The following is a 12,717-nucleotide window of genomic DNA, read 5'->3' on the forward strand; positions in this document are numbered from 1 at the left end:
GACGAAAATACACTTGCACCTCACAGTTGAGCCTGTACGTCCAGTGTCCGGCAACTCTGTTAACAAATGGATCCCAATTTATACCTTCAAATGAGCACTGCTTCTGTCCCTTTAGTCACCGCTCCTATCCAGGGGCCAGTACTTCATGTCCCAAGGTGATCTATCCTCCTGGGGACACTCACCTCCCTGCCCTGGTGGGGACTCACCAGCCCCACAAGCTCTCTGGTGTTTCTGGCTAAAACAACACACAACCCTGGTTGATCCCACCCAGGATTTAATATAGTTAGGACCCCAAATAAATGTTTTCTGTTTCCAAAACTCAAACTCCCCATGGCCTCCCCCTGGGGGTGTTTGCAAGGACACCCACAGACCCTGAAAGCAGCTCACCAGAATCTACACTTGGTGAGAGGCCAAGGCTAGGACTTCTGCACTGAACCCCCAAGGTGGCTGAGGTCACAGTGAGAGACAGGATGTGGGTCCATCTGACTGTGGCTCTGTAGCTGTTCCCTCTTGAGGCAACAAAGACGGTGAAGCCTTCATGTCGACAAACCCCAATCCCAGATGTAAAGCATCAAGGCTGGGTGGCTCTGGGCCGCTGATCCAGGCTGGCGAGTTCCTTGCCTGGGGTGTCTGGGAGGCGTCACAGTCTACTCTCTCACATCCTTGACCTTGGGGGTGTCCTTGGCAATGCTCCTCTGATGGTTCAACAGCAACCGCCCCCCTCCCCGACCAAAGGAAAACAACCTAAGTCAAATCCAAGTCACAGTCTCTCTACCCCTCACCCTGGACAGGTTCTGCTGCCTGGCCAGGCTCCGCAGGGATGAGCATGGAAGGCACCGACATTCAGCTGCAAACACTGGCCAGTATTTCCAAAATATACCCCACCCGGGTGGAATGTCAGTGTTCCCCCGGAGCAGCCTCCCCTGGGCAGCTTCCAACCTTTGCTCCACTCCTCTGGGAACCAGGAACTTCTAACTTCTCAAAACCATCCATTCCCTTAGGATTCCCGTGACATGCCCTGAGGACAGGCTTGGTAATTTCTAACATGCAAGCAGAAAATCGAAGCTCAAGGGCACGAGGTTATTAAGTGGTGATGACAAGATACGAAATGAGATCTGTGCCTCTAAAGCTCTTTCTTATGCCTTACAGTGTCATCCCCACGTGTCCACATACTGATTCGAGTTGCAACCCGTGTATCTACGCAGAACAAGTTAACTCTTGGCGTGTGCCAGCTTCTTTGCTACCTGAGGACGGCTGGCTGCTTCTGGCTCACCAGCCTGTGGATTTCAGAACCCTCTCACTAACGCAGTCGTTCCCGATTGGATTTATTCTACTTTACAATGACCTTCTTATGAGGGGATCCTTTTAATTTGGGGAAGGTGAGTGGGGTGTGTGGATGGAGATGAGATCACAGAATGTGGAGAAGGTTCAGAGCAATGTCTCCTTTTGGGTGTCCCTGTTCCCCCCAAAATAAATATCCTGGGGCTTTCCTTCATGCCTTCCTGTCCCTTCTGTTACGCTACCACCTTCTTTTGAGGCTAATACCACCTTTGGAAGGGCTCCATTGCCTTTACACGAACATCTTCAAGTGCTCCTGCCCGCCAGGTGGCCTTTGGGGCCTTTCAGAGTTCTGTGAGGAGGGTTCTGCTTTTCTTGCTGCCTGAAGATGCTTCTCTGTGGGACCACATCGGCAGCACGTGCAGAGAAAGGGCACACGGCACTCTGGAGGCAGACAGAGCCGGGTCAGAACCTCGAGCTCGGCGACCATGGGCCAAGTTACTTAATCTCTCTGAGACTCAGTTTCCTCATCTGTAAACTGGGACTAATTTACCTGGGGATGTTGTGAGGCTAAGTACAATCCTCAGCGTATGGTAGACGCTCAAAAGAAAATGATTGTCAGGAACTTCCCTGGTGGTCCAGTGGTAGAGAATCCTCCTTGCAATGCAGGGGTTGCGGGTTCGATCCCTGGTTGGGGAACTAGGATCCCACATGCCGCAGGGCAACTAAGCCTGTGCGCCGCAACTACTGAGCTCGCGCACCTCAACGAAAGAGCCCGCGTGCCACCAACTACAGAGCCCACGTGCTCTGGAGCCCGTGGCCATGACTAGAGAGAGAAAAACACGCACGACACAGCTAGAGAGAAACCTGAGCAGACCGCGCACCGTAACGAAAAGATCCCTCCTGCCTCAACAAAGATCCCGTGTGCCACAACTAAGACCCAACGCAGCCAAAAAACATAAGGAAAATAAATAAATAAATAAAATAAATATTAAAAGAAAATGTGGGCTTCCTTGGTGGCACAGTGGTTAAGAATCTGCCTGCCAATGCAGGGGACATGGGTTCGAGCCCTGGTCTGGGAAGATCCCACATGCCACGGAGCAACTAAGCCCATGCACCACAACTACTGAGCCTGCAAGCCACAACTACTGAAGCCCGCGCGCCTAGAGCCTGTGCTCTGCAACAAGAGAAGCCACCGCAATGAGAAGCCTGCGCACCGCAAGGAAGAGTAGCCCCCGCTCGCCACAACTAGAGAAAGCCCGCACACAGCAACAAAGCAGCCAAAAATAAATAAATAAAATAAATAAATTTTTAAAAAAATGAAAATGGCTTCATTACCTACTCATTTTCTGTCAGTTCACTCTGCTGCTTCCTCCCTCCTCCTGGGAAAGAGGAAGAGTTTCTCAACCTGTTTGCTGGTTCCTCCAGCTATGTGAGTGCTAAAATGGTCACCTGTTCTCAGCCCCACCCGTCCCTCTGTCACTCTGGCTCAGATGCCATCTTCAGCCTCTCACTGTGGGCCTGGGATGCAGCCTTGCTGCCCGGCGGAAACCACCCCCCACTGATTTCTGAGCCTGGTGGTGTCTCTTGCTTTAGCAGCTGGGGAACCAGACTTGCCTCTTGGTTGCCCTGCATTTGGGTGTGGGTGGTGAGAACTTTCGTCTGGTGCTGGGCTGGGTCTGACCTTTAAGCACTTCCTGCCTCCAGGCTCTCGAGAGATTTTCCACCACACTTACTGACAGATGAGGCCATTAGAACTGCCTCTTTACGGGAGGGTGAGTCACAGCCTGGTTCAGAGTCGTCTTCAGGTGGGCATCAGGTGGAAACAACTGTTTTTGCTAAGTTAAATCTCAGGCTCATAGACAGGTTTGATTTGTTGCGGTGACGGCCCCCAGTCTGTTCATGCCTTTCTGTGCCCACGGCCTTGTGTAGATGCCTCCCAAACCGACTCTAAGCTTGGACAAGGTATATATGCTTCGGCCAATGGGACGACAGCAAATGAGCTGCAGACAGAGGCATGCAAAGTACTTATGCATTAGGGCTTGTCCTCCTTGGCTGCTTTTAGAACACCAAGACCACCGTGTGAAGACGCGAACTGTTGGACGATGTGAGACCACATGGGGCCAAGGCAAGCAGTCCTGGCTGAGGCTCTCTGCCAATCACCACACACGTGAGCAAGGCCATCCGAGACCCTCCAGCCCAGCCTTACCCCCTGTAGATGCAGATCGGGAGAGTCAGCCCAGACTAAAAGAACTGCACAGCCAACCCCCAGATCACAGCAAATATGTAAAGGTTTTAAGCCACTAAGTTTGGGGAGCTGGAGACCTGTAAAGCAAAAGCTAACTGATCCAATAAAGAGAAAATACCTTGGGTTTCTACCAGGAAACTCTAAGCCAGGGTCCAGATCCCTATATCCTCATCTTAGACAAAAGCTTCATCTCATCTACATTCTTCAACATGCTGAGGGCTTTTGGCGAAAGGAGCTATATTTAGTTCCAGATTTAAAATACCGAGGATATGTTGGGTTAACCAGATGGCTGGGATCACATGACTGCCGTAGTGCTTTTAGTTTTTGGGCTACTGACGTCTCCACGTTATCTGTGGCTTTTCATTTGATGACACAGGCCTCCATCAAAGGACACGCACCGTTTCCCCTTGATATGTTCTGGGTTTCTGGTGCCCCTACCTTCTGACTCTCCCTTGGCAGACTGCAAATGGCAAATAATGGTCAGAATCTCATTACTGCCACTGTGCTAGGACCAGCCTGGTGGCACAAAGCCTAGGGGCCGGGGGGAGGGGGAAGGGGGCAGCACATTAACACCGAACCTGGGATAAACACATACATGCCTTCTCCTGGAGCTAATTTTCCTAGAATACTTGGAAAGGAAGGTCACGCTCTGTTCTTTTTTTTTTTTAAACGGCTAAAGAATAACGATATAATTACATGGCTTTGAAGTTTGCATTTGCAGCTGGAGCTAGGACCCCAATGTGAGAACCCGGTGCATGGCTCCGCCCTGGGGTGTTTCTTCACTTCTTCAGTGGAAGAGATCCGGGGAGCCCTGATATAGTGGAAAACATGAGGCTTCAGAGACCAGCATATCTGTGTCAATTCCCTGCTCTGCCGCTATTTTCTTCTGTGTCCTCCTGACAACTTCACTTTGCCGAGTTTCAGGATCCTGATCTTTAAATAAGATTAGGGATAAGAGCGTAAAAGAGCAGGAGTAGGACTTCCCTGGTGGCGCAGTGGTTAAGAATCCACCTGCCAAAGCAGGGGATACGGGTTCGGGCCCTGGTCTGGGAAGATCCCACATGCCGTGGAGCAACTAAGCCCATGAGCCACAACTACTGAGCCCGTGAGCCACAACTACTGAAGCCCGTGCGCCTAGAGCCCGTGCTCCACAATAAGAGAAGCCACCGCAATGAGAAGCCCGCGCACCGCAACGAAGAGTAGCTCCCACTCGCCGCAACTAGAGAAAGCCCACGCGCAGCAACGAAGACCCAATGCAGCCAAAAATAAATAAACAAATAAATTTATTAAAAAAATAAAATAAAATAAAGAGCAGGAGTAAATATAATACGCAGAGCACCTGGCACACAGCAGGGATGTGCTGTGTGTGACCCCCAGCTCTGGAGGAGTCACACAGACCTCTGCCCACCAACTAAACACAAACAGTCAACCTTTCCCGGAGCTGCTGTTCTGCCCCATGCTGCGGCTCCCCTTCCAAACCCTGGCCACGGGCCACTGCCTTATTCACGAGCCCAGCCCCATCCGTCAGGGCGGGCGGCCACGTTTGCAGCCCGTTCCTGGCCCGCCCCACCATGCCGGTCTTCCTTGGGGCTGACTCAGCTGTGGTGTCCCGCCCTGCCACAGGTTTTCCAGCCTGGAACATCTGTCTCAGCTTCTGTTGGGCCACATCCTAAGAAGACAGGATTACCAGCCAACGGGCTCTCTCCGTCTCTCTGGCCCAAGCTCCAGCCCCATTCTCCAGAGACCCTTTTTCCTTTCCCATCCCTAGCGAGGAGGCTCTCAGCCACTCAAGACATCAAGCATTCCTTGGGTCTCCTTCCAGTCATATTCCTGCATTTTCCCTCCACAGGAGTTCGGAGCACGCACACCCCTGGGATCTACTGCAGCTCCCCCAGATAACCCATTGAACTTGTCCAAGTCATGCCAAGAGACAGCCAGGACCGGGCCCACAGCAGAAACCCCACAGCCTGCTCACAGCCCAGAAAGCAAAGTCCACAGGAAGAGTCACTGCCACATCGGCAGGGTGAGATGCTGCGGGATGGCGACCTACTTCAGTACAGCTCCCACCTCTCCTAACCGTCAAACATCTCTCAGGTCCCATCACCTTCCATGCAAGATGCTCTTGACTCAATATGACATCATGAGCAAATCCAATCCCTGTAAATACTTCCGTGGAAACCACTGTTTCATGTTGCAGGCTGAACACATTAACAGTTACCATTCATCAAATGTCTACTGGGCCCAGCCTTAGTTCCCACTGCTAAACCCACATGGTGAAAATCTCTGATATCCAGAAATAGAATTATTACTCTGAATCCCTGATGAAGCAGTGAGAAAGAAAACAAATATGCAAACAGAAAACTCAGTTAACTTAATTCAACTTTACAACAGATTTGAATAGTTAAAGAAGATATTTTAGAATGTAATTCTGAAAAAAAAGCACCAGTAAATAGGCAGTTCCCATTATTGTATTATGGGAAATACCATTTCTGAATTAAGAGGAAAAAGGAATATATCAAAGGCATTTTTACAAGCTACCATTCTACCACCAGAGACTGCCAAAGCCCAAGCCCTGGCCTGATTTTCACCTTGTAAAAGCTGGAAATGCCACGTCTGGTGACTCTGGTCTCAGAGTCCCCTTCAAAGTGTACAGAATTTGGGGTTTGAAACGTGAGCATGACCATTTGAAAGAAAAATATGCATTCAATTATCTCATATGTGTAGTTAAAATACCATTACCAGGAATAGAAAGACGGTATGAAAGAAAATGCTTTAGATGTATTCTATACTTTGGTATATTTTTTTTCGGTCTTAATCATTTTGGCCTAAGTAAATCCAGCATTATAATGAACAGAAAAGCCCTCGAGTCTATAATTGTGAACGAAATATGAACCAAGCAAAGGTAAAAGCTACATCTTCATAATCCTCCCTCTCCAAGGTCCCCTCAAAGTGGAGTCGAATTGCAAAATCAAAGACGCTCGGCTAAGAATAAACCAACCTTAAAGTCTGATGAGTGAGAGCCTGATAGATTCCAGACCTCCTGGACAGCACCAAGGGGGCTGTGAGCTCCCAGCAGTCATTCACATTCCAGTTATTCAAATTCCAGCTAACCTGCAGGCTGGGTTCTGAAGGCCGAAACCGATTCACCCATCCAGTCAATCCGTTGATTCAAAACAACATATTTCCCCAAAGCCAATATGTGTTGAGCACCATCGAAAGTGCTGAGGACACAGGATACAGGACACAGTTTCTGCCATCTTGAAGCTCACAGCTGAAATGTACTTATGAGAGAAAGGATATGAGATCTAGGAATTGCTTTAAAATATTCTGGAAGGGGGAGCGGCGGGGGAAAGTCAAGGAGGAATTACTCAAACAAGATTGGCAAACTGCTGACAATTGCTGAAGCTGGGTGATGAATCCTAAGGGCACATCATATGATCCTCCGTGCTTTTGTGTATGTTTGAGGTTAAAAAAAAATTTAAGTGTTAAGAAAAAAAAAAGGAAGCTCACGGTCTGGTCAGTGGAGAAATGAGTAAATAGAACATCTGGCCTGTGAAACCAGTACCATGGTGGGGGAGCAGAGCGGGGGAGGGGAGGGGACCCACCTAGACCCAGAGCGGGTGGTGGTACTGTTTCCTGTGGAGAAAGCTGGGCCCGAGCTGAGCTCAATCTTCAAGAGCGGATTGGAGCTGACGGGTTCACAACTGCATCTTAGGAAAACATGTGCGTTTTAGGAACGAACCAAAGAAACTGCACTATGGAAGACTGTCCTGACTCTAGGAGGGTTTGTATCTCTGTGTGTGAGAGGAGCCAGAGCGGGGAGGCGGATTAGTCCGGGCACCACCCCACAGCTGCACCTGCAGTGAGTCTGCCGCACCCGGGGACAGCCGGCTGCCCAGAGGCCCCACCAGGGCTGGGCTAGGGAGCCCTCACCTCACCTGGGTCTGCTCCTCCACGGGGAGCTTGCCTGTGACCCAGCGCCAACAGGCAGGTGGCTACAAGGGCCTCACTCCCCCCACCTAGGCCAACCTATCAATGGACCCCAAGGAATCCCACCACCAAGGGACTGGACTGCTCACCCACTGATGCCCACTCCCTTCCCGGAGTCCCCTCAGGGCCCAAAGCCACTGACCTCCAGGTTGGAGCAAGGGGAGGGGTCTGATCTCAGGAGCCAGGCCACCAATCAGTGCCAGCTTGAGGGACAGGCCTACTTCGTGGACTGACCCTCATTTTCTAGGGCTGGGATTCTCTCTCTCTTCCCAGCACCAGCCTCTGCTGGGAATACAGGACAGGAGCAGGCCCTGAGGCCTCCCTGCCCCTCTCAGCAGGGGTGACACTTGAAAGGATGCCTGAGAGCCACGCAACGTGCCGCCCCTGGAACATTCTGCGCTGTGCCTCACACCAACCCTCCCGGACGCCTCTCTCACCCGCCTTGCTCTCCTCCTGAAGGACAGCCTGTCTTCTACCTTGGGCTGGGGAGGGATGGTGTAACCCAAGACAGCATCATGCCCAGATGCGACACGGAGTGGCAACACCCACCTCCTTGGCTACGGGGTCACCAGTCGGGGGCGGGGAGCAATCAACGCTGCAGATCACGCCCGAAGCTGGCCCTGGATAAGGGCAGCATCAGGCCCAGCGCTCTCTGGCCCTGCTTTCCGGGCTCACTATGACCTGGCCACACCCCACAAATCCCACTGCAGGCCCCAGTCCTCCTTCCCACGACGTGGAGTTAAGTATGTGGGCTCCGGGGTCAGCTGGCCAGGTCTAGAGCCCTGCTCTGACACTTTCTGAGCCACAGCTGCCCCATCTATGAAATGGGAACGATCCATCTCACAGGGTGTGTAAGGCTCACGGGGTTAATTCTTGTAAGGGACACAGCCCAGTTTCGGGCTCCTAATAAGCTCTCAGTAAGTGTCAGCAGTGACTTCTCTCATGGCTTTAATACCCACCACCCACACGTGGGGTCCTCACCCTGCTGCCGCCTTGTCTCCGTGCCCACCCTAGAGATAAATGCCTGCACTGCGGCAAACAGACCAAGTCAGTTTGAAGAGGTTTTAAACACCACCTGGTTCAAGTCCCCTGTCTGACCGGAAGACAGGCCAAGGGCAGGTCACGACCAGCACAAGGCTCCAGGCTGCTCAGGGAGCCTGGCCCTCCCGGCACGCACCCCTGCTTCACAACCAGAGAGTGGCCGCCAGCACTCTGCCTCAGTCACTTCCTTCCTCTTCACCGTAGAGGGCACGTATGTGGCAGACACTCCTAACTGTCGCCCAGTGTCTATTCTCGCCTTCTTACTGGCAGAATCCTCTAGGTTTTAGCTGGACATGTGGCCACCCAGCTAGAGATAGCTATTTCCCAGACTCCCTTGCAATTAGCTGTCATCATGTGACCAGGTTCTGGTCAATGAGTTGTGACTGGAGGTAATATGTGCAAGGCTGGGTCAAAAGGAGGCTGCCTACACTACCCGGCTCTGCCCTTCCTCCCTCCCCCCACCCCCCACCCTGGCATGGTGGTGAGCCAGCTTTCTCGATGCCCATGGAGACAACATCCTTGTAGATGACAGAGAAGAACCCTGGATGACCCCACGGGTCATCCATCTCCTTAACTGCCTACCAGGTCAAACTGTTTTGGGAGAGAAAAATCAATCTCACAATCTTTTAAAGTCATTGTTATTTCTGTAATAACCTATATGGGAAAGAATGTGAAAAAGAATGGATACGTGGATATGTATAACTGAACCAGGCTGCTGTCCACCCAAGACAAACACAACATTGTAAATCAACTATACTCCAATATAAAATAAAAATTAAAAAGAAAAAAAAAAGTCATTGTCATTTCTGCTAAAGCAGCCAGAGCAATCCCCTAACTAGAACTCACCACTAGCTCTAAAGAACATGGGTCCTCTCCATGCGGCTCCCTCTGGGGGCTGTGATGAACAAGCACACACACTCCTGATTAATGGCATTAGGCTCATCACTGACCAGGCTGAACATCACTCTTAGATGTGATATAAATGAGACGTGGCCGGGGTAACCTTTGTTCTTTTTTTTTTTTTGCGGTACGAGGGCCTCTCACTGTTGTGGCCTCTCCCGTTGCGGAGCACAGGCTCCGGACGCGCAGGCTCAGCGGCCATGGCTCACGGGCCCAGCCGCTCCGTGGCATGTGGGATCTTCCCGGACCGGGGCACGAACCCGTGTCCCCTGCATCGGCAGGCGGACTCTCAACCACTGCGCCACCAGGGAAGCCCCCCTTTGTTCTTTTTGAGTTATATTTTTTGTTTTATCTCAAACAATTCATATATCTATGAAGATGGCTTGGCTGCAGGTAATAGAAAACCCTGCTAACGCAAAGGGACCCATCGACATTCTCACATGAGTCACAGTGCTAGGAACTGCTGCAGCAGGGTTGCTTAATTCAGCAACTCAAAGGCATCATCAGGAAGTCAGGATCTTTCCATCTCCGGGCTCTCTGCCATCCTCTGTGTTTGTCGTGTCCCTAGGATGGCTCCACCCAAGGATCACAGATGGTGACCACTCTCTAGGCATCACCCTTGGCAACAGGCAGAGGCAGAAGGGATGATCCTGCACATTTCTACTGGACGCCAGGATGCCTTTCCCAGAAACCCTCCAGCGGACTTCCCCAAACGTCTAACAGCCAGAACTGTGTCACATGCCCATGCCCCAAACTGATCACCAGCACCACGAATGGACCGCTGAGACTGGGTGAAACCAATCAGGATTCACCTCCTGGTGGAGGCCCATGCAGGGAGGGAGATGGTGAACAGAATCGGAGTTCTATTAGGACTGAGGGAGGGAGGGGATGCCTGTAACAACCCACAGCTGGAGAAGATTTGACAACACACACACACACACACACACACACACACACACACACACACACACACACAATGACTCTAAAAAATTATTCTCAAACCCAGTCATCTGATGACAGTACCAGCCCTTTTCAGATCTAGCAATCAAAGCACATGTCGTTATAATTATATGTTTAACGAGCATCAGTTTGCTTGGGTACAACCAGCACAGCAGCATCCCTCAGACTACTGACTACATGTTCTACTGACAAGACTTTTTTTCCGTATTTCACACGTGCTGAAATATGCAGCATGAAATATTTAACTATCGTTTCTTTCCAAAAAGGATTTTGAGGCAGATAAATCTGCAGACTTAGTATTTTTAAATCCCTGAAATAATGAAGGGTTTTTTTTGCCCTGCATTTGTGAGCTACACATGCCCACCACTCTTCCCTTTGAGGTTTTTTCCAGCTCGACAAAGGATAAACTTGTCAGGGCTACTGATCGTTTCTCAGGACCAGAAGAGACTGAAATAAATAATTCAGCAAGCCAGGATTTGCACTTTTATGTACTCTTCAGTGATGTTTTTCTTGACATTTGGCGAGAAGTCTGGGTGCCAGCCAACTTGGCTGCTTTGCTCTTTCTTAAGTTTTAGAAGCGTCACATCTGAAACTGGCATTCTTATTTTAGAATGTCAAGAGCAACGATAAGTACCTCAACAAAAAAGGGAGAACACGCAGTTGGCATGCCTTACGCACCACAAAGCCACTTAAAAACTGATTCTTTTTATTTTGCAAGCAAACTGTGTCAATTAAAAGTTTCTTAAAATGTCAAGGAAAGCACAAAAGGATTAAATAGGCAGGGCTGTAAAACTGGAACTATAAGTGATGTACAATTGAAGATTTCAGTGAGGAAGTCAAAATTTTAAAGGAAAAAAAAACCAAAAAGCTCACACTGTCCTGAGAATCTCAGCTGTCCAAAGTGAACCAGGCACGCCTGAAAGTGCAGTTTGCCAAGGCCACTTATGCTTTCTGAAAGCTGCCTTTTTTCTATGTTAACAGTACTACATGGAAATAGAATTTTTCTCTGGGTGGATACATGAATGGGGCGCTCATCCACGCAACGGATCAAGGCTTTTCTCCCAGGGAGGCCTTGTTCAGGCTGGGAGCACACTCACCTACAGAGCTTTGACAAAACCTGTGCTCACTGCCGGCCCATCCCGTGACTCGGTCACGATGAGGCGTGGGGCCCCAGGTCCTCTGTGTGTCAACATCACTGCCAGTGCTGGTGGGCAGGAACTCCATGCCTCTAAAAAAACTTTCGGAAAACTGCTGGGCGAGTCAGTGGGAGGCTGGCAGCATCAGTGTCAATACAGAATGAGCCCTCCTGCCCAAGGAGGTGGTCAAATGGGCAGTTACCTGCTGGAGGTGCTGTGGAGGGACTGGCATGGGTGACCTGTAGGAGCAGCCATGTGCTGAGATCCAAGGATTCTCTGATTCAGATGTTTTGAGAAACTCTCAAAACTGGTTTTTTTTGTTTCCTTTTTTTGGTTTTTTTGGTTTCTTTGCATGTATAAAGAGACAGGTAGAGCAAAAACAGAGCTAAGAACACGGTCACAGAGAACCACAGACACTTATCTTGGAAGGAATTTGAACTGTTATTAGTCCCAGCTCCCTTCCCATAAAGTAGGGAATAACACTGTAATAAGCTCCATTTAGACTGATTCAGCTTAAAGTTGTAATGAAACACAAGCCTCAAGGTCAATGATACTCATATATATAATGGTGAAAAGCTAAAAACTTTTCCTCTAAGATCAGAAACAAGATGAGGATGTCCATTCTTGCCACTTTTATTCGACACAGTACTAGAAGTCCTAGCCAGAGCAATTAGGCAAGAAAAAGAATTAAAAGGCATCCAAATCAGAATGGAAGAAGTAAAACTGTCTCTATTTGCAGATGATGTAATATTATATACAAAAAAACCCTAAAGACTCCACCCAAAAACTTGGAACTAATAAACAATTTCAGTAAAGTTACAGGCTACAAAATCAATATGCAAAAATCAGTTGCCTTTCTATACACTAAAAATGAACTACCAGAAAAAGAAATTAGGAAAATAATCCCATTTACAATTGCATCAAAAAGAATAAAATACCAGGAATAAATTTAGCTAAGGAGGTGAAAGATCTGTACACTGAAAACTATAAGACATTGATGAAAGAAACGGAAGGGAAAATAAATGGAAAGATATTCCATGTTCATGGATTAGAAGAACTTAAAATGTCCACCCTAACCAAAGCAATCTACACATTCTATCCAAATTCCAATGGCATTTTTCACAGAAATAGAAAAACAACCCTAAAATTTGTAAGGAACCACAA

At 49.3% G+C, this 12,717-nt stretch overlaps 1 protein-coding gene across 5 annotated transcripts in view; it reads right to left on the minus strand.

Annotated features, from left to right (window-relative positions):
- Positions 1–12,717, minus strand: part of PXYLP1 (2-phosphoxylose phosphatase 1) — a 68,668-nt gene that overhangs the window by 33,274 nt on the left and 22,677 nt on the right. Inside the window, exon 2 of one of the 5 annotated variants that reach the window (XM_079922775.1) lies at positions 1,549–1,722. The exons of the other annotated variants lie outside the window; for them this stretch is intronic. The gene's annotated coding sequence lies outside the window, so the exon portion shown is untranslated. The remainder of the gene's footprint in view (positions 1–1,548; positions 1,723–12,717) is intronic. 5 annotated transcript variants of the gene reach the window in all.

This window comes from Stenella coeruleoalba (assembly GCF_951394435.1).
Source record: "Stenella coeruleoalba genome assembly, chromosome: 5".
In the NCBI taxonomy this organism is placed as follows: domain Eukaryota; kingdom Metazoa; phylum Chordata; class Mammalia; order Artiodactyla; family Delphinidae; genus Stenella; species Stenella coeruleoalba.